This window comes from Dasypus novemcinctus, chromosome 5 (genome assembly GCF_030445035.2).
Source record: "Dasypus novemcinctus isolate mDasNov1 chromosome 5, mDasNov1.1.hap2, whole genome shotgun sequence".
NCBI lineage: Eukaryota > Metazoa > Chordata > Mammalia > Cingulata > Dasypodidae > Dasypus > Dasypus novemcinctus.
This window is the reverse complement of record NC_080677.1, coordinates 29,035,877-29,057,697: the sequence shown is the minus strand read 5'-3', so window position 1 is coordinate 29,057,697 and position 21,821 is coordinate 29,035,877. Positions and strand designations below refer to the sequence as shown.

Below are 21,821 nucleotides of genomic sequence, written 5' to 3'. Positions count from 1 at the left end.
TGTGCTCATCCAGTGTCTTCTTAATATCCTTTCTCTCTTCAGCCATCTCATTGAATTTATTGGGGAGATTTATTTGAACGTCTATGATTAGTTGTCTCCTTTATGTGATCTGGAGGCTTATCTTATTTTAACTGGGCCATATCTTTTTGTTTCTTGGTATGGATTGTAATTTTTGGTTGGTATCTTGGCATCTGGTTTACTAGATGTGTTTATTCTGGGTACAACTTCTCTCTCCAGTTTAGTGCTCTCTTGCCCTTTCTCCCTTGCTTGTTGTGTAGTAGGAGCCAAGGATGTAGTTGGTCCTGTAAGCTATGGGGGCTCAGGCTGTCCACATTGCCCAAGGGACTGATGAAGCTTCTCCCAACTTTCTCCTTTGCCAGGGGTAGGGACAGAGCCACGGCGATGTGTAATTAGCCAAGTCAAGGCCTAGACTGTATTTGCCCAGAGAGACTGATGAAGCTTCAAGCCTGTTTCTCCTCTGCCTGGGGTGGGAATGGAGTTGCAGGTGTGGGCAGCAGTCTATGCCATGCAGGCCTGAAATGACTGCAGTTACCCCAGTAGACTTCTGACTATATTCAGTCTGTGCCAACTGAATATACCTGCAGTTACCTGGAAGGCTGGTGCAGGGCGTGCCAGCCTCCTCCTTGCTAGAGATAGGGCTGAAGCCTAAGCTAGGACTGTAACCCAATCTGGGTGAAAGAAGCTGGTTCCTATCATCACTGATTTTCAGTCAGCCTGGCTTCCTCTCGTGCTGGGGGTGGAGTCAAAATGGTGGTTACTAACCTCTTTCTGATTTGGACAGGTCCAAACTTTAGCTGTTCTTAGGGCTTCAGCCAGCTGAATTTATTAATCAGTAGCTCAAGTCGGTGGCCAACCATCTCTCCCTCCCCTGTTTTTGGGAAATAGAGCTTCCAGCTCCAGTCACAGAGTAGTTCCTGAGGTGGTTTGGGCCCCCAGAGTGGGAAGATCACCAGCCTCTGTGGTGTGGCCTGTAATTTCCCAGCGAAGCTGACACAGGACCCCTCAGCTTCCTTCCTGCTGCAAATGGAACTGGGGCTTAGGCTAGACCTGCAATCTGATCTGGATGGAAAGAAGCTGGTCCCCACCAGCACTGTGATTTTCAGTCCACCCTGCTTCCCCTCACGTTGGGGTGGAGTTAAAATGGCAGCTCCCATCCTCTTTCTGACTTGGTCAATTTTAAACTTTAGCTGTTCTTAGGATTATACTTTAGCCTGCCGAATTCCCATTTTTGGAAAGTGGAGCTTCCAATGCCAAAGCCAGCTGTAGAATAGCTCCCGAGGCGTGTTGTGCTGCCACTGGAGGATGGGCACTGGCCTCTGTGGCGTGGAGCGCTCTACTTAAACAAATCTTCTTTGCAGATGGTTATCCTCCTCCTTACATTCTTTGAAGGATGTTGCAGGATGCTCTTCTAGTTTTCTGGAACCCCCAAACAGGTGCTTTAGATAGTTCTGGGTGATTACTAACTGCTGTGTAGCACGAGCTAATTCTAGGAACTCCTTACTCTGCCACCATCTTGCTGGTTGTCTGTTTCCATAATCTTTTAATTTCCAAGATATTTTTTTATTCTTTTGAATTGTTTTCTTCACAAATTACATTATTTTTTTGTGGTTACATTTATTATTTCTCTAAGAATATTTGATGATAGGTGTGTGTGTACAGGGGGAAGTGGTTAAAATGTTTTCCTTTCTTGATTATTCAGTTTCTTTCCAGTTGCTTTTTCTCTGCCTGGTTCCTGCCTTTCATAAGATACTTTCTTCAGATGTTTGGTGATCTTTGGTGTAAGATGATATCTCTTTGTGGTTTTGATTTGCATATCCTTAATGGTTAATGTTGTTCAGCATCTTTTCCTATGCTTATTTTTCATTTGTATATCTTCCTTGGAGAAATGTCTCTTTAAGTCCCTTGCCCATTTTTAATTGGGTTTTGTCTTTTTGTTGTTGAGTTGTAGGAGTTCCTTATATATTCTGGATATTCAACTCTTGTCAGATATGTGGTTACCAAATATTTTCCCCTGTGTGTAGATTTGTGTTTTTATCTTGAATGCACAAAAGTGTTTAATTCTGATGAGGTCCAATTTGTCTTTTTTTTTTTTTTTTTAATTAGGTGCTCATGCTTTTGGTGTGAAAGGTAAGGATCTATTGCTTAATACAAAGTGTTGAATCTATTTCTGTATGTTTTCTTTTAGTAGTTTCATAGTTTTGCTCTTATATTTAGGTCTTTGATTCATTTTAAGTTAATTTTTATTTATGGTTTGAGCATTGGATCCAGTTTCATTCTTTTGCATGTGAATATCCAGTTTCCCCAGCACTATTTGTTGAAGAGACTATTCTTTTGACAACGTTGGGCTTGGCACTCTTGTCAAAAAATCATTTGACCATAAATGTGAGGGTTTATTTGTTTTTTGTTTTTAAGATTTTTAAAAAAAATTTCTCTACCCCCCGCCCCCCAGTTGTCTGTTTTCTGTGTTCATTTACTGTGTGTTCTTGTTTTTGTCTGCTTCTCTTGTTGTCAGCAGCACGGGAATCTGTGTTTTTTTTGTTTTGTCATCTTGCTGTGTCAACTCTCCGTGTGTGCGGCGCCATTCCTGGGCAGGCTGCACTTCCTTTTGCGCTGGGTGGCTCCCCTTACGGGGCGCACTCCTTGCACATGGGACTCCCCAATGCGGCGAACAGCCCTGTGTGGCAGGGCACTCCTTGAGCGCATCAGCACTGCGCATGGGCCAGCTCCACACAGGTCAAGGAGGCCCGGGGTTCGAACCTCAGACCTTCCATGTGGTAGCCTGACGCCCTATCCACTGGGCCAAGTCCGCTTCCTGTGAGGGTTTATTTGTGAACCCTCAGTTCTGTTCCTTTGGTCTATATGAATGTGCCAACCACATTTCATTGATTACTATACCTATGTAATAAGTTTTGAAATTAGGAAGTTTGAGTCCTCCAACTTTATTCTTCCTTTCCAAGGTGGTTTAAACTGTTTGGGGCTTCTTGCTTTTCCATAGGAATTTTTTTTTTTAAGATTTATTTTTATTTATTTCTCTCCCCTCCCACCCCCGTCCCCACCCCAGTTGTCTGTTCTCTGTGTCCATTTGCTGTGTGTTCTTCTGTGTCCGCTTGTCAGCAGCACCGGGAATCTGTGTCTCTTTTTTTTGTTGTTGCGTCATCTTCTGCATAAGCTCTCCGTGTGTGCGGCGCCACTCCTGGGCAGGCTGAACTTTCTTTTGCACGCTGGGCAGCTCTTCTTACGGGATGCACTCATTGCGTGTGGGACTCCCCTATGCAGAGGGACACCCCTGTGTGGCATGGCGCTCCTTGTGCACATCAGCCAGCTCCACACGGATCAAGGAGGCCTTGGGTTTGAACCATGGACCTCCCATGTGGTAGGTAGGCAGATACTCTGTCCTTTGAGCCAAGTCCACTTCCCTCCACAGGAATTTGATGATTGGCTTTTTTATTTCTGTGAAGAGGGCTATTGGATTTTTAGTTGGGATTGCATTGACTCTGTTAACCACTTTACATGGTATTGCCATCTAGTAGTTTTTTAATCCCATGAATAAGTAAGGTCTTTTCATTTATTTAGGTCTTCTTTGTTTCTTTTAGCAATATTTTGTAATTTTTCTGTTCAAATTTGTTTTTACATCTTTGACTAAATTTCTAAGTATTTGATTTTTTTGTTGCTATTGTGAGTGGAATTGTTCTTGATTTCTTTATCAGATTGTTCATTATTGGTATATAGGAGCAGCATACTCGATCTTTGTGATCTGTACCCTGCCACTTTGCTGAATTCATTTATTAGCTTTAGTAACTTTTTTGTGGATTCTTCCCAGTATTCTCTTTATAGTATAGGTTCATGTCATTGGCAAATAGAGAACTTTACTTCTTTTCCAATTTGGATGCCTTTTCTTACTCTGGCTAGAACTTCCAGTACAATGTTCAGTAGCAATGGTGAAAGTGGACATCCTTGTCTTGTTCCTCATCTTAGGGAGAAGGCTTTTAGTCTTTTATTATTGAATATAATGTTAGCTGTGGATTTTCCATATATGACCTTTATCATGTTGAAGTTTCCATCCAGTCCAGTTATCTAAGTGTTTTTATTAAGAAGGGGTACTGGATTTTGTCAAATACCTTTTCTGGATTAATTGTAATGATCATGTAGCTTTTTCCTTTGTGCTACTAATGTGTGGTGTATTACAGGAATTGATTTTCTAATGTTGAGATACCCTTGCATTCCTGGGATAAAACCCACTTGGTCATGGAGTATGATGTGCTGTTGCATTTGGTTTGCCAGTATTTTGTTGAGTATTTTTGCATCTATATTAATAAGGGATATTGGTCTATAATTTTCTTTTCTTGTGATACCTTTATCTAGCTTTGGTATGAGGGTAAGGCTGACTTCATAGAATGAGTTAAGAAGTGTTCCCTCCTTTTCAAATTTTTCAGAGTTTCAGCAGGATTGATGTTAATTCTTCTTTGTTTGGTAAAATTCACCAGTGATGCCATCTGGTTCTGGACTTTTCTTTTTTGGGAGATTTTTGATTACTTATTCAGACTCTTGTTATTGACCTGTCGAGGTCTTTTATTTATTCTTGAGTCACTTTTAAGTCACTTGTGTGTTTCTAGGAATTTGGCCATTTCATCTAGTTTATCTGATATTAGTGTACAGTTGTTCACAGTATTCTATTGTAGTCCTTTTCTTTTCCTTTGGGGTCAGTGGTAATGTCTCTCCTTTCATTTCTTTTCTTTAATTTTAATTTTCTTTTTTCTTTTATGTTTCTCCTTTCATTTCTGATTTTAATTATTTGTGTTTTCTCTCTTATTTTTCTTTGTCAGTCTAGCTAAAGGTTTGTCAACTTTGTTGGTCTTTTCAGAGAACCAACTTTTGGTTTCATTGATTCTCGTCTATTCTGTATTTCATTTTTTGCTGCTCTAATCTCTACTATTTTCTTCCAATTTTATAGAGATTTAAATTATATAGATCCTTGTCTCTCCTTCCCGTTTTTTGGGAGCATTTGAACTCAGTAGTACTAAAGAGTAGATAGAAGATGAGAAAAGGGAAGCAGATTTGGCTCAAAGGCTAGAGCGTCCGCCTACCACATGGGAGGTCCGCGGTTCAAACCCAGGACCTCCTTGACCCGTGTGGAGCTGGCCCACATGCAGTGCTGATGCACGCACATGGAGGGCCGACACTACAAGATGATGCAACAAAAAGAAACACAGATGAATGGACACAGAGAACAGACAAGGGGGGCGGTGGGAGAGGAGAGAAATAAATAAAAAATAAATCTTTAAAAAAAAAAAAAAACATTTGGAGATAAAAGGAATTTCAGCCTCTGCAAGAGAGACCAGAAAAGGGAGTTAGTTCTAGGCTGTTGTGGCAGTGAGACAGACCTTCCAAGCCTGTGCATGTATTCCATATTCACCAAAGAAGGGGGCAGGAAAAGGCAGTGAATCTGCTTATCTTCTTTTATAGCCTTCAATATACAGCTCTCTGGCTACTAGGATGGCACAACCTCAGCCTGAGATTCCTTCAGTATATATGTGGATGAGAGTGTACTTTAAAAGCTAGGAAAGGGGCTTAACTAAAATTTCTGTTAAGCAATCTGGTTAGCTGCATTCACTTTTGAAATGTTAAGTATTTTTAAAAGAGGCACTGGGTATGATGAGAACAGTTCTACTTTGAGGTCAGTCACTGACTATCATCTTCAAGTTTCATTGCTATATTAGTCAACTAGAGGGATGCTGATGTAAAATACTAGAAATCTGTTGGCTTTTAAGTGTATTTATTTAGGGTAGAAGCTTACAATCAAAAGGCCCTAAAGAGTCCAGCTCAGGGTACCATAAGGTACTTTCTCATCCAAAGCCATTGGCCATGTGTTGGAGCAAGACACCTGCCAGGGTTCAGGCTTCCTGGGTTCCTCTCTTCCCCAGGCTGGTTTCTGTCTTGGCTCAGCTGCTATGCTTTCTCTACAAGGCCAGCTGTAGACTATCAGGCAAAGGGCTCATCTCTTCCCAGGGTGTCTGCGGTGTCTATGGAGCTGTCTCTATTCCTCTCTGTTCTCCTGTGTGTTAACTTCCTGGGTTCCAGCTAAAACCTCAACTCCTCTGCTCTGCCATGTAGTTTCCTACGGAAGTTCCCCAGTCAAAGTCTTAATCATTATTAAATCAAGTAAAAGTAAAACCTCTGAACTGATATAATTTGATATGCTGGGAGGGACAGACCAGTTTACATACACAATTCAGAATCTGTTTTTGGAATTCATAAACAATATCAAACTGCCACAGTTGCCTTGGGCTTCTGTTTGCAAGATAGACTACAGAATAATGAGCTTTTTTTTTTTTAAAGTTTTTAAAAATTAATACATTATTTTTCAGAAAAATCTTTCTCGTTTTTAATATGCTAGTGCAGGCAAAATCCCATTATTAAAAACTCCCAAAAGGTAATTAAATTTACTGTAAAAGAACAAATGTGTAGGTCAGCAGCCTAGAGAAGTGCCCTCTTTTTGTCCAAGAGTCATGAGCTCTAATTAGAGTTACTTGAGTAACGTGACAAACTTGCTCCACAGGAAGTCGAGGTCTGTTGGGGACCAGATTGTCTGCCACCCCATTGACATTTTTCTTGTCTTTTGCTCTGTATCCGCAAGCTTAATTTCTTTTTTTTTTTTTTTAAAGATTTTTATTTCTCTCCCCTTCCTCCCCCCCACCCCCCGCCCCAGTTGTCTGTTCTCTGTGTCTATTTGCTGCATGTTCTTCTTTTTGTCCACTTCTGTTGTTGTCAGTGGCATGGGAATCTGTCTCTTTTTGTTGTGTCATCCTGCTGCATCAGCTCTCCGTGTGTGTGGCGCCACCTTGGGCAGGCTGCACTTTCTTTTGCGCTGGGCGGCTCTCCTTACTGGGCGCACTCCTTGCGCGTGGGGCTCCCCTACGCGGGGGACACCCCTGCGTGGCAGGGCACTCCTTGTGCGCATCAGCACTGCACATGGGCCAGCTGCACATGGGTCAAGGAGGCCCGGGGTTTGAACCGCGGACCTCCCATGTGGTAGACGGACGCCCTAACCACTGGGCCAAGTCTGCTTCCCAACATGCTTAATTTCTTAAGACTTTTTTTTAAGTAGTGTCGTATATAACAAGGACTAGAAAAATATTTCTTGGGCTACATATTAATATATGATAGTGGACTTTCACTCCTTGTGCGCATCAGCACTGCACATGGGCCAGCTGCACATGGGTCAAGGAGGCCCGGAGTTTGAACCGTGGACCTCCCATGTGGTAAACGGACGCCCTAACCACTGGGCCAAGTCTGCTTCCAAACATGCTTAATTTCTTAAGACTTTTTTTTAAGTAGTGTCATATATAACAAGGACTAGAAAAATATTTCTTGGGCTACATATTAATATATGATAGTGGACTTTTACAAACAAAGGCAGCACAGGGCTTGGTTATTCTTTTGTGTTTTAGCTAGCTTTAAAATTAAGCATAAAGGAAAGTGAACTGTTCTTTTAACTCTCATATATAGTGTATGTATCTGATTTATCTTTTGTTGTTTTATTCACTCATTTAAAAAATATTACCAAAACCTGCCAGCTGCATTAGGTTTTCTGATCCTGGGAATGAGAAGGTAAAAAAAAAACTTGTCCCAAAGAAGCATATAGTCTAGTGGATAAAGAGCCTTGGAAACAAATGATTATAATATAAATAATAAAAGTGCTGTGGGTTTTGTTTTGGTATTTTTGCTACCAAATTAGTGTGTATATATGTACATAAAGAAAAAAGACCAGAAGATAATAGCAGTAAACTAAAAGTTGGTTATACACTAATAATTGGTTATACATTTTTTAATAGTAATGCATGCATTCCTTTTATAAGCAGAAAAGAACTGGTAGTAGTATCATTATTGCTGATCTTATTCTATTACTTCTCTTCTACTGACACTACTAATGCTGCCAGAGGTATGATTGAGACTCCCGTCTCTCTGATTCAGGTATGTGCCCTTAACCAAAGCTAGGCCCCAAGGAGCAAAATCCACCTTGGATAGCATCATTGAGAGTTTGTCCTGGAGAACACTAGTCGCATAAGATTCTCTTGGAAGGAAGGGATCTGTAAGCAAGCATGTTTGAGAAAGATTTATTCCTGTATATTGGAGATTCAAAAAGCCCATTAAGCTATTAATAAAGACATCTGGCTAATTCATTTTAATTGAGCATTTCCTAATTAATTTTATTGAAATTTGATCCTTTCCCCCTAGTAATCTTTACTGATGTTCTGTAGCACAGTGACTCTTCAAACTTTAGCAGGCATGAGGACTGAGCCTTTCTTCCAGAGTGGTTTTGGGATGGAGCCTGAGATTTTACCTTCTAACAAGGTTCCAGGTGTTCATGCTACTGGTTCAGGGACTACATTTTGTGTTCTGTTCATTATGTGACTCCCAGTCTGTTTTGCTTTTAGATATGTGCTTATAAAATTCTGATGATAGACTATGAAGTTAGGATTTTCCTGTTGAAAGAAGGTATCTCAAAAGAAGGAAATAATTGTGGTTATCATGAAACGAGCTTCTGAAGGGGGCTTCATGAGTTTAATTACCCCGGGGTGGCAGTACTTCCCTTATATCATAAGTATTATATTGCTTTTATATTGAGCTTCCTTCACTTTAGTTATTTGTAGATGGAAATGATAAAATCTACCGCCAAAAGGTTGTAATGAGGATTAAAGAGTATAATTACAAAAATGCCTAGTATGGGGCCTGGCATATTCCATGTGTTGACTACCTTGCTAATTGAAGTAAGGTTTATGAATCAATGATGTTTTGCTTATTTGTCTATTCAGTTGTTTTTATTTTTCATAGGAATCCTTTATATATTTTGTATTATAATTTTTTAAACAATTTTGAAAGTTGCAAATATTTTCTCCTGGTGTTTTTTCACTGTTATATAAGGACAAACATACAGAAAGGTCCTGTGAAAATAAAATAATAAAACCTTATCAAAACCAGATTTAACAAATGCTAAGATTTAGTCATACTTGTGTTATTTATGTCTATACTCCCCTTTTCCTTGAAATATCTTAAAGCAGATCCCAGACATGTCATTTCTATTGGGACTTTTGATAAACAGAAGCCCTTTATTTTAATATCACACATATCACTCTTTTTTTTTTTTTTAGTTTTTATTCTTTGAGGTACTCAGGGCCAGGGATGAACCCAGGACCTTGTATGTGGGAAGCCTGTGCTCAACCATTGAGCCATATCAGCTTCCCTGAGTTGGTTTTCTCACTTGTCTTGCTTGTTATTTATTTTTTGTTTTTTTTTCAGGAGGTACTGGAAACTGAACCTGGGCCTCCCCACCCTCCCATGTGGGAGACAGGCACTCAACCTTTTGAGCCATATCTGCTCCCCTGTCTTTCTTTTTATCACTCTTTTTGTATTTTTTTCCTTCTTAAATTGTGGTACAATATATATAACATAAAATTTACCACCTCACCATTTCAAGGAGTACAGTTCAGTGGCATTAGTATATTCACAGTGTATTAGTCTACCAAAGGGGTGTTTATGCAAAGTACCAGAAATCTGTTGGCTCTTACAAAGGGTATTTATTTGGGGTGAAAGCTTTTACCCTCCCAAGACTGGAAGGTCCAGCTTAAGTCACTGTAATACGTGCATTCTCACTAGAGTCACCTACTGTTGATCCTGGCGTGTTGCCACATGTTGAAGCAAGATGGTTGCTGTTCTCTGCCTGGTCTCCTTCCTCTTCAGGCTTCCAGTCCTCTCCTGGCATAGGGCTAATTTCTTTCTGGGCCTTCTATATCAGTCTCAGCTGCCCTGGTCTCTTACCAAGGTCAGCCGCAGACTATCAGGCGAATGACTCATCTCTCCCAGGCTTTAGTTGTTTGAGCCTTCTCCTTTCTGTCATATGTGTCTGTTTATATTAGACTCACCAAGGGGGCACAGACTCAACCTGAGTCACGCCTTACTCATGTGGTTGAATCAAAAAAGCCCTAATCTTAACAGGTAATTTAATCAAAGACACCTCAGCTGAATTTAATACAATCAAAGGGTATCATACCCAGAGGAATAGATGAGTTTATGGACATCATCTTTCTCTTTTTGGGATTCATAAAATAATTTCAAACTGGCACACATAGTGTTGTGCAACCATCATCACTCTCTACTTCCAGAACATTTTCATCACCCCAATGGAAAGCCTGTACCCATTAAGCAGTCACTACTGAGGATTGTGGAACACCTCCCCCACCTCGCCTCAGCCCCTGGCATCCACCATTCTGCTGTCTTTATAGATTAGCTTGTTCTGGACATTTCATGTCAATGGAATCTTACAATATGTGACCTTTGTATGTGACTTCTTTTACATAGTATAATGTTTTCAAGGCTCGGCCATGGTGTAGTCTATATTGGTACTTCATTCCTTTTTCTGGCAGAATAATACTCCATAATATGGAAATGTCACAATTTGCTTATTCATTCATCAGTAGATGGACATTCCATTGTTTCAGCCTTTTAGCTGTTGGGAGTAGTGCTGTCATAAGCATTGGTGTACGAGTATTTCTTTGAATATTTCTGTTTATCTGTTATTTTTTTTAGGCATGTACCTGGAAGTGGAATTGCTGGGTTGTAATTCTGTGTTTAACTTTTCTTTGTGGTAACATTTATATAACATAAAAATTGCCTTTTAATCCATTTTTAGTGTTTTAACCATTTTTAAATGTTTCAGTGTGATAAATTACATTTACAGTGTTCTGCTATCAACACAATCACTGTCCATTACCAAAACATTTTCATCACCAAAACACAAACTCTGTACCCATTAAACCTTTCATGGTTAAAACTCTTCCCTTCTCCATAATGAAACCATGATTTTTTTTTTTTTCTTTTCATGCTAAAGCTGTAATCCTCCTGGAATTGATTTTTATATATGATGAAAGGTAAGGGTCATGTCCCAGAACTGTTTATGTCCTTTCTGATCTGCCGTGCCACTCTTGTCATAAAATAAATGTTTGCCTGTTCCAGGAGCTGTGGGGCACTTGGATCTCTCGACATTAGTTGTGCTCAGAGTGTTGTTCCCAGATCAGCAGTATCAGCATCACCTCTGAACGAATTATATAGATTATTGCTGCCCTGTCACTCCCACCCTGGACATACTAAAAAATTGGAGGACAGGGGTGCAGAATTGTGGGTTTTGTTTAACAAGCCATCCAGGTGATTCTTATGCATGCTAAAATGTGAGAATTTCAGTTTAGGATTTTAAAATCACCTTGGTAGTAAGAATTCAGCATTCAAAAGCAGCAAGAGCTCCCTCTGTTTGTGGTTCCATATTTTCGGTGGTGATTTTTCCACCCTCCCTACCCCACTGTCAAGATTCAGTAGATTTTTCCTTGAAGTTGCTTGGGTGGTGTTGCTGAGGAGAGGAAGGTTATTTCTAGTTCTAACAGTGAAGTGTGATGCCCTTTGAGTGTATGCTAGCTCAAGGCTATTGAGTTAAAGTCAGTTGCTATTGTTCCCTTTACCTCTTTGGGTTTCCAGACTTGCCTCAGTTTCTGGCAAAAGAGTTTTTAGCTTTTTTTTTGCTAGTACAATAATGTTTTAAAAAGTTGTCTTTTCAAATCCTGAATTTTGAAATGTTTATATTAGGAAGGTTTGTCCAAGTACCTATTCCACTGTATTGCTAGAACAGCATTTTCTATTATTAAATTTAATAGATTTTTGCTAGATGCTTTCTAGTGAAATGCAAACTAAAGTAGTAATGCTGTAGTACTTTATGGCTGTCATATTGACAGAAAATAAAACTAATATAACATTGCAGGTAATATAGGTTGTAAGTGATACTGGTGTAAGTAAATTGTTCTACTTTTTAGAAAACTTAATGTTATGTGAGACAAAAACTCATGTTGAAGGAATGGGTTTGAGGATAGTTGCTTTCATTTTTCTGTGGTGAGGACTGGGGGAAATGAATGGACGTTACTAGCTATTAATGTTTAGGAGTTTGGGTTGGAGTTTGCTTGACTGAACAAGGATAGGTGGGTTTAGGGGACTCTCACATAGGCTTATGACAGAATTGAGAGAACTGGTAAAAATATTACGTTTTTTTCTTTTTACAAACATACCCCTTCTTCACTATCACCTTTGCTGTTACCCCTGCGGCCTCTAATCTGCTTTCTGTCTACTAATTTGCTGTATCTAGTTGTCTCTTACAAGTGAAATCATGCAATTTCAATCCTTATGTGCCTTGCTTATTTCACTGAGCACTATGTTTTGAAGGTTCTTCTGTTTTGCAACATGTTTCATAACTTCATTCTTTCATGTGACTGAATAATAATTCACTGTGTATATGTACCACATTTTGTTTATCCATTAATTTGTTAAGGAACACTCGGGTTGTTTCCACATTTTGAGTATTGTGAATAATACTGCTTTAAACTTTGGTATATAGAAGTATCTGTCTGAGACCTCATTTTCACTTTCTTTGGGTATGTACCTAGAAGTAGAATTGCTGAGTCACATGGTAACTCTATATTTAACTTTTTGAGAAACTCTTGTCCACAGTGGCTGTACCATTTTACATACCCACCAACAATGCACTACAGTTCCAGTTTCTCTGCGTCCTCTCCAGCATGTTATTTTCCGTGTTTTTTTTTTGTAAATAAAAGCCATATTTGTGGATGTAAAGTGGTATCTTTTGTGGGTTTTTTAAAGTTATTTTTATTAGAGTAGTTGTAGGTTTGTAGAAATGTCATGCAAAAGTACAGAGTTCCCATATAACCCCACTTTCACACACACCCATTTCACTGTTATCACTTTGTATTAGCATGGGGTCTTTGTTACAGTTAATGAAACAATATTATTAAAATTAACAATAGTCCATAGTTTACATTAGGGTTCATTGTGTTGTACAGTAACGCTTATTTTAAATATTTATTCTAATAACGTATATACAACCTAAAATTTCCCCTTTTAACCACATTTAAATATGTAATTCAGTGCTGTTGATTACATTCACATTGGTAATCTACCATCACTACCATCCATTACCAAAACTTTTCCATTACCCCAAATGGAAACTCTGTACCAATTAAGCATTAACTCCTGATTCTCTACCCCTACCCTGGTCTGGTCATCCATTAATGGACCACTTGGGTTTCTTTCATCTTTTGGCAGTTGAGAATAATGCCACTATGAACATCAGTGTGCAAATATCTGTTCGAGTCCCTGATTTCAATTCTTCTGGGGATATACCTAGAAGTGGGATTGCCAGGTCATATGGTAGCTTTCTGAGGAACTACCAAATTGTCTTCTACAGCAGTTACACCGTCTTACATGCCCACCAGCAATGAATGAGTGTTCCTATTTCTCCACACCTCTCCAACATTTGTTATTTTCCATTTTTTTAATAGTAGCTCTTCTGGTAGATATGAAATAGCATCTTGTTGTAGTTTTGACTTTCATTTCTCTAATGGCCAGTGATGTGGAATATCTTTTCATGTGCTTATTGGCCATTCGTATATCTTCTTAGGAAATATGTCTGTTTAAGATATTATATCTTCCTTCCTTGCTAATCCATGAGGAAATAGTAGAAAAATGAAGGGAAATAGAAGACTGGGGTAATTTAAAAAGGGAACTATGTGCTAATGGTGGGCTGGAGCCAGCTCTTCCCGGAGCTGATTATTAAATTTTCAGGATTTTGGTAAGCCAGTTATTGAATACAACCATCATTAAAAATTATTTAAACTTACAATTAAATAACTTTTGTTTAAAACAAAGGTAATAAATACTCTAAACTTACCACTTCCTTGTTGTTTTATTCCATTTTAGTATTTTGCATGTTCTTGGAATTATTGATCATTATTTCTGTGTGGTAAAAATTATATAGAATGATGTGCTCCTTCACATCTGTTCCCAATTCCGTGTTCAGTGATGACACTTTGGTAGCTTGCAGTTGACTGGGTGAGACTATTGACACCATCAAAATCAGCAGATACTGCTTATAATTGATCAGGACTCTCCCCTCCCCACCCCCCAAGGCAGTTTTTAAACATTTACCATTGTACTATATGCTCTTTTAGGTATTATGCCTTCATCTCTGTAAATTTACTTCTTAAGTTCTAGGCATTCCAATCCTATATATAAATCTTACATTGTTTCTTAAGGATACAGGGAGGGAAGTGGACTTGGCCCAATGGATAGGGCATCTGCCTACCACATGGGAGGTCCACGGTTCAAGCCCCAGGCCTCCTTGACCTGTGTGGAGCTAGCCCATGCACAGTGCTGATGCGCACAGGGGTCCCCTGCCATGCAGGGGTGTCCCCCACGTAGGGGAGCCCCCCGCGCAGGGAGTGCGCCCCGTAGGGAGAGCCGCCCAGCGCGAAAGAAGGCAGCCTGTCCGGGAATGGCGCCGTACATGTGGAGAGCTGGCGTGGCAGGATGACCCGGCAGAAGGGGACACAGATTCCCAGTGCCGCTGATAAGGATAGAAGTAGTCACAGGGGAACAGAACAGCAAATGGACACAGCAGACAACGGCGGGAGGTGGGGAGGGGGGAAGAAGGGGAGAGAAATAAATTTAAAAAAAAAAGGATACAGGGAGCTATTTATAGTAATTTTACTCATGTGTGTTTAAATGTCTTTTCTTTTAAGATTTATTATTTTATTTATTTATTTATTTCTCTCCCCTCCCCCCCCCCAGTTGTCTGCTCTCTGTGTCCATTTGCTGTGTGTTCTTCTGTGACCACTTCTATCCTTATCAGCGGCACCTGAATCTGTGTTTCCTTTTGTTGCATCATCTTGTGTCAGCTCTCCGTGTGTGCGGCGCCATTCCTGGGCAGGCTGCACTTTCTTTCGCACTGGGCGGCTCTCTTTACGGGGCGCATTCCTTGCGCGTGGGGCTCCCCTACGCGAGGGACACCCCTGTGTGGCAGGGCACTCCTTGCGTGCATCAGCACTGTGCATGGGCCAGCTCCACACGGGTCAAGGAGACCCGGGTTTGAACTGGGGACCTCCCATGTGGTAGGCGGGCGCCCTATCCATTGGGCCAATTCCGCTTCCCTAAATATGTCTTAACTTAAAGGAACTATGCCCTGTTTTATTTATCTTTTACTTGTATGTACACTGGGATTTTGCAGATTTGTTCTTTTTGTCTTATAAAATATTTTTATTTAAAATATGCTTGAAAAATCTTCCTTTATAACAAATAACCACCCACAATTTATCTTTTCTTATAAGCAATTAGTTTCATATTTATTGAGTTACTTATTGCAAGAAGGAATGCAGCTTTTTAAAGAAACATGCATATTCCTTTTGTGTGTGTTATAACATAGCATTTATGTAGATAAAGTTGACCAGTTAATACCAAGAAACATTATTTCTCTAGTATTTTAAATTATGGCTGGAATTTGATTTTTTTTTAAGATTAAAAGTGTTGTTTTAAAATTATTTCCAACTTGTTTATTTGGCGTTTTTACATTTTGGTAGTTTAGTAAAGTAGTGATTTGAAAAGTTTTCTGTAAGACTTGTGGTTTTGTTTTTTGTTTTTTTTTACGTTTGTCATACATACTTTTAGCACTTACAGGAATAAGGAAATAAGATTAAATCATTGAAAATATTATTACATGTTCCTTATTATGATTTATCTACTATTTGAATAGCATAGTGATTTAGATTTTTTGGTCTGTAGTTGGACTTTTGTAACTTGTGGCAAATTATTTAAACTCTCTAAATCTGTTTTCTCAGTATTAACGTGGTGATAATTATAGTACCCACCTCATATAGTGGTTTTGAAAATTAAATAAAGTAATATACCAATTTGGCAAAATGCCTCACTTCAAGTAAAGTGCTCTGCAAATGTGAGTTGACATCACAGTCAAAAGAATAAATTCTGTTTACATGTTACCTAAAAATTGCAGGATTGGGAGCCAGTATTAGGTAAGGATTACACAAAATACTTAAAATAATAAAAGGTGTTGAAACAAAGTCAGAAGAGTAAAATAAAATGCTTCATGCCATATTCGATATTTAGTAATAAGGTGGAGAAATTAAGCATTGTCACTTTTTGATTGTCCAGGAAAATGGCTAGGTATCATAGTATTGATAGCAAATAATAAAATCAGCTATTCACTGAAATTCTATACAGCTACTTTAGGTTGTTTAGATAAATTATGGATAAAAAGGCAATTCGCCTAAAATACTAGATAGTGCAATTTCTGTGGAATAGAATATAGGTAATAAAATGATTTTTGGTTCTTTTATTAATTTTTTAAATTGCATATTTAACCTGTTGGCCATATTTAAAATTACAAACTCTACCTTCCCAAGTCTGCTCTTTTGAATGGCTATTAAATAGCTCTATGACCAAATAAGCAAAACAGAAGTGAGAGGCAGTAAGGAGCTTGGTGGTAAGCCACCTTTCAATACCACTGGAAAGATGTCTTGCTAACCTCGTATTTTGTATTCATTTGCTATTTTAATGTAGGTGCCTAGAGTTGGTGTTGTGTTACAACTTTTCGTCCTTAGTATTGATTGGGTTTTCCCTCTTTTTTTCTTACTCTGCTACCTCTGTTCCTTCTGGAACCAGTAGTTTAATGATAAGTATTTACTTAAGATATACAAAGTTTTTGACCTAGTAAGGATTTTTTTCCCCTCACCTTGTAGACTCCAGATGGTCTCTGATTTCCTAGGTTTTCATTGTTGCCTTGTTTGTATGTAGACTATAATAGAATTAGATTCAAGGTACTCTTGTCCTTGCATGTTTTGTCAAATGGCATCCATTATTTGTGTATTTTATAGTGATGTTTTTCTTGGAGCTTGCACTGTTCTTTTTACCTTCGTTCTTTTATTTTTCGAGAGGTGATTGGGGTGGAAATGAGAAAAGTCTTTTTCATATCTGTACTTGCATTTTTCCTATAGCATTTGGAATCTTTCCAAATTTTGCCATCTAGATCTCTAGAATGTTTGTTCAATAGAGTGAAAACATAATTACTATCTTCGAGTCTACATCCATTAAATGATGCTGTTTTCACCCATTGACCCTCTTAATTCTGATAATAACAATTTTCTATCAGTTATTGTTACTTTCTCATTTCAAATTTCAAAGTATTTGGAGCCTTTTAAATATTTTTAAAAGGTAGAAATATGTTTTTAGAACTTATAACAATCTCTCTTTATGCTGTTGTTTCAAAGCTCCATATTTTACTCCCTATTTTAATTTGATGAAATACTTAATTTTTTAATCTTAAATTATTATTTATAATTTAGGTTAATGGTTTGTCTTAAACAGTTTTCCAATGTAGTTTTACTAGTTTTTGCTTCTGCTGATGATATTTTGAAAGTCCATGCTTTTCTGTATTCTCTGTAACAACTTTTTTTTTTAATAGAATTTCAGTATTTTCTGTATTTCCTTTTTTTTAAATAGTGAGATTTTTACTTACTTTCTAATTGGGATGCCTTTTTATTATTATTATTATTTATATATTCCCCCACTTGTGACTTATTTTTTGCTGTCTATTCTCTGTGTCCAGTCGATGCACGTTTTTTCTGTATCTGCTTATCTCTCTTTGTTGTGTCTTCTTGTCGCATCAGCCACAGCCTGCTTCCTTTCAGTATTTACTTTTAACTACAGATGAACTTTTCAGATTTACTGAAAAAAAATTGACTCCTTAGATTTACTGAGGACTTGTATGTTTTAAAACATACAAGTAGAGACAAATAGTACAGTGTACTTCATGTGCCCATCATCCACAATCAAATGAGTTATATTTTGCTATATTTCTTTATTTTTTCTGAATTATTTTAATGCAAATCTTAGACATAATGTCATTTCACCCCTATAGGCTTAAGTGTGCATATCTAAAATACAGACGTGACAATGTCTTTATTACTGAGTCATTTTTACTCTAAAAAGTTAGTGCAGGAAAGTGGTTGTGGCTCAATCAGTTGGGCTCCCGTCTGCCATATGGGAGGCCCTGGGTTTGCATCCTGGGGCCTCCTTGTGAAAGCAGGCTGGTCCACATGCTGCGGAGCGCTGCCCAGCCTGCAAGTGCCGCAGAAAGCGGACTCAGAATGGTGATGCAACAATAAGGGATACAAGCAAAAAAAACACAAGGGCACACAGCACGTGGACACAGAGAGCAGACAACAAGCAAGCCACAAGGTGGGGAGATAAATAAAAATAAATACAGACACACAGAAGAATGCACAGTGAATGGACACAGAGAGCAGATCGCAAGCAAGCCTCAAGGGGGGGAATTAAAAAAAAAGTGTGATATCATCATTCATTTTTTAGAGAGTCATATTAAAACATAAAAATTTAGAAAATGGCAAAATATTGTCTATAAACTGTTATCACTCGGGATATTCCAAGTGAGAGATTTTGAAGAAATTATAATATTTCAGTATTCTCTGCGTTCTTCTAATGTTTAGTCAAGTAGCCATATTGACTGCTTTCTGTTTCACTAACAGATATTTTTGCCTTTAGGGATAAGAAAATTTTTGAGTGATCAGAAACTTATCTTATTTCTCATAAAACTTGAATGTAATGAGGTCTTAGTTGATGACTAGAATAGGCAGTTAAGAAAGTCTTTATTCTGACTTTATTCTTAGGACAACTCTTTGAAAAGCCCCATTGATGGGCTGTATCCACTATGTGGGGTGGTACATCTGCCATTAGTTTGCTGTTGAGTTGTTACCTTAAATCAGCAGTATATCCCAAGCTAAACCTGTAGCAGAATACAGAGCACTGTAAAATGCCTTTCTGGTCATTTATAACCCTTTGAGTCTTTTGCACTGAATCTGCAGTGAATGTTATACATGGACGTGTATGGTATTTTATCCTCAAATCACTAAGTGTCCTTCATTCAATATGAACAATAATAACTATTTACTGAGCATATACATAGCCAGTCACTGTTATAAACAATTTACAAATATTAATTCATTTAATCTTTTTTTTTTTTTAAAAGATTTATTTATCCTCCCCCCCCCCCCCCCCATTGTCATTGTCTGCTCTGTGCTCTGTGTCCATTTGTTGTGTGTTATTCTGTGTCTGCTTGTATTTCTATTAGGTGACTCTGGGAACTGATCCAGGGACCTTCTGGAGTGGGAGAGAGGTGATCATTCTCTTATGCCACCTCAGTTCCCTGGTCTGCTGCATCCCTTATTATCTCTCTTCTGTGTCATTTTCGTTGTATTATCTTGCTGCTCTAGCTTTTTGTGTGGGCCAGCACTCCTGCATGGGGCAGCAATCCTGCACTGCAGGGCAGTACTCCACGTGGGCCAGCTTACCACACAGCCAGCTTGCCTTTACCAGGGGGCCCGGATAACAAACCCTGAACCTCCTATATGGTAGGCAGGAGCCTAGTGGCTTGAGCCACATCTGCTTCCCTCATTTAATCTTAACAACACTGTAATCCTCATTGTTGATTTAGTAACAGCTATATAGATGAGTCACGTGTAACTTCTGGTGAGTTTTTAGGTTAGTAAAATCACTTTTTGCAAAATATCCAACAAGTACATTTTCCTTCTACAAATATAATTAAATATATTTGTTTTTACCCTCTACTAGGGAACAAATCTCCTGTAATGTTTATCATCATATTGGCAGTTGTGAGCATAAGTATAGATACATGTTTATTTCTAATTTTATACTAGCATCTTAAAAAAAACATTACACGCTTATGGTATTTTATTTTATTTTTTTAAGATTTATTATTTGTTTCTCTCCCCTCCCCACCCCCCACCCCCAGTTGTCTGTTCTCTGTGTCCATTTTGATGTGTCTTCTTTGTCCTCTTCTGTTGTTGTCAGCGGCATGGGAATCTGTGTTTCTTTTTGTTGCATCATCTTGCTGTGTCAGCTCTCTGTGCGTGTGGTGCCATGCCTGGGCAGGCTGCACCTTCTTTCGCGCTGGGCGGCTACCCTTACAGGGTGCACTCCTTGCGTGTGGGGCCCCCCTACGCGGGGGACACCCCTGCGTGGCAGGGCACTCCTTGTGTGCATCAGCACTGCGCATGGGCCAGCTCCACATGGGTCAAGGAGGCCCGGGGTTTGAACTGCGGACCTCCCATGTGGTAGACGGACGCCCTAACCACTGGGCCAAGTCCGCGCCAAGCTTATGGTATTTTAAATCTCACTATAAATAATAAATACAAATATATATTAATATTTTGCCTGTTCTTTTATTTACTGCTACTTGGAAAACCAAATAAAGTAATAAACTGAGTTGTGACCCAAAAGTGAATAGCATTTTTAATAATTTTCTAATTTTATTAAAATTAGAAGTAAATTTATTTTTAAATTTACTTGGAATAAAATTGACTTTTTTTTGATATTTGGTTCTATGAGTTTTAACTCGTGTGTAGATATGTGTAACCACCACCACAGTTGGGATACAGAAGAGTTTCATCATTCAGAAAACTCCATAATTGTCATTCCCCTAAGCCTTGGCAAAGATTGATCTGTTCCCTGCCCCTATATACTTTTTCCTCCTTCTCGAATATAGAATATAACTTTTTGAGACTGGATTCTTTCACTTGGCAAAATGCCTTTGATAGTTGTCCACATTGTTGTTTGTGTCCTAAGTAGTATTCCATTGTAAAGATTGACTACAGTTTATCTATTCACCCGTGAATAGCAGTTTGATTAACTGAATTGTTACTTGAAATCCTGTATACCAGCCTCCCCTTATTCTGAATATGGATATATTAAAATGAAGCTATCAGTGTATTCCAGGTAATGACTCATGGTCACAACTGCTCTTTTGGTGGTTTTATAATGAATCAAGCAATGATTTGAGTGGGTCTAACATTTTGGTCATTATTGGATAAAAAAATACAGGACACTTTCAGGTTGGATGGGAAAGCAAATTAAAAAAGAAAACATTACGTTATTATGCAGTGCAGATAGGTGCTCAGTAATTTTTGGTTTATTTTGCTTTATAGTGGTTAAGTTAAATACTAAATCGTAGTATACAATATGTGCTATAAATATAAGTGTTGATTGGGGGTTGGAAGAGAAATGAGGCTGGGGTTGGGAGGGAACAGATGATGCAAAAGTTTTTATTGCATATATGTATATATATGCATATGTTTTTTAAGCTGGGGAGTGGCAAGATCAGGTTTGTGTTTTGAAGATAACCTGTAAGAGCAGACAGTTTGGAGGAGGGGTAGAACAAGAGTGGATGTGTAATAAAGGTTACTGCCATAGTTTAGGAAAAAATATATCTTGATTTAGGGTGGTGATGGTGGCGATGGATGTCTAGAGAAGTGGTTGAATTTGACAGATAGATAGTAGGTAAAATGTACCAGGTTGGTGATGGACTGAAAATAAACAGGTGTGGATGCAGGGAAACTTTGACAATACTGGGTTGCCTAGAATATCATCTTTATTATTCAACTCTTTGGTAAGCTAAACTTTTTAAGTCAAGTTCAGTGGCAACTTACAAATAGGGGTTTTGTCATACCTGAAATTTTTTTACAGAGTGATTTTCTGTTTCTTCCTTTTGGAAAAAATACTCAGACATTTTGAACAGTTTTCTAACAGCTTACTCAAGGTGTTTGTGGGCCTTTTTTTTAATATAATAAAGATTTATTTTTCATTTCTCTCCCTTTCCCCCCCTCCTCCGCCCCAGTTATCTCCTCTCTGTGTCCATTCGCTGTGTATTCTTCTGTGACTACTTCTATCCTTATTAGCGGCACCCGGGAATCTGTGTTTCTTTTTGTTCTGTCAGATATTTTTGCCTTTAGGGATAAGAAAATTTTTGAGTGATCAGAAATTCATCTTATTTCTCATAAAACTTGAATGTAATGATGTCTTAATTG

General features: G+C 38.5%; 1 protein-coding gene across 2 annotated transcripts in view; it reads left to right on the top strand.

Moving 5' to 3' along the window:
* The window catches only part of ZNRF2 (zinc and ring finger 2), a 93,633-nt gene that overhangs the window by 15,968 nt on the left and 55,844 nt on the right, over window positions 1-21,821 (top strand). The window lies entirely within an intron of this gene.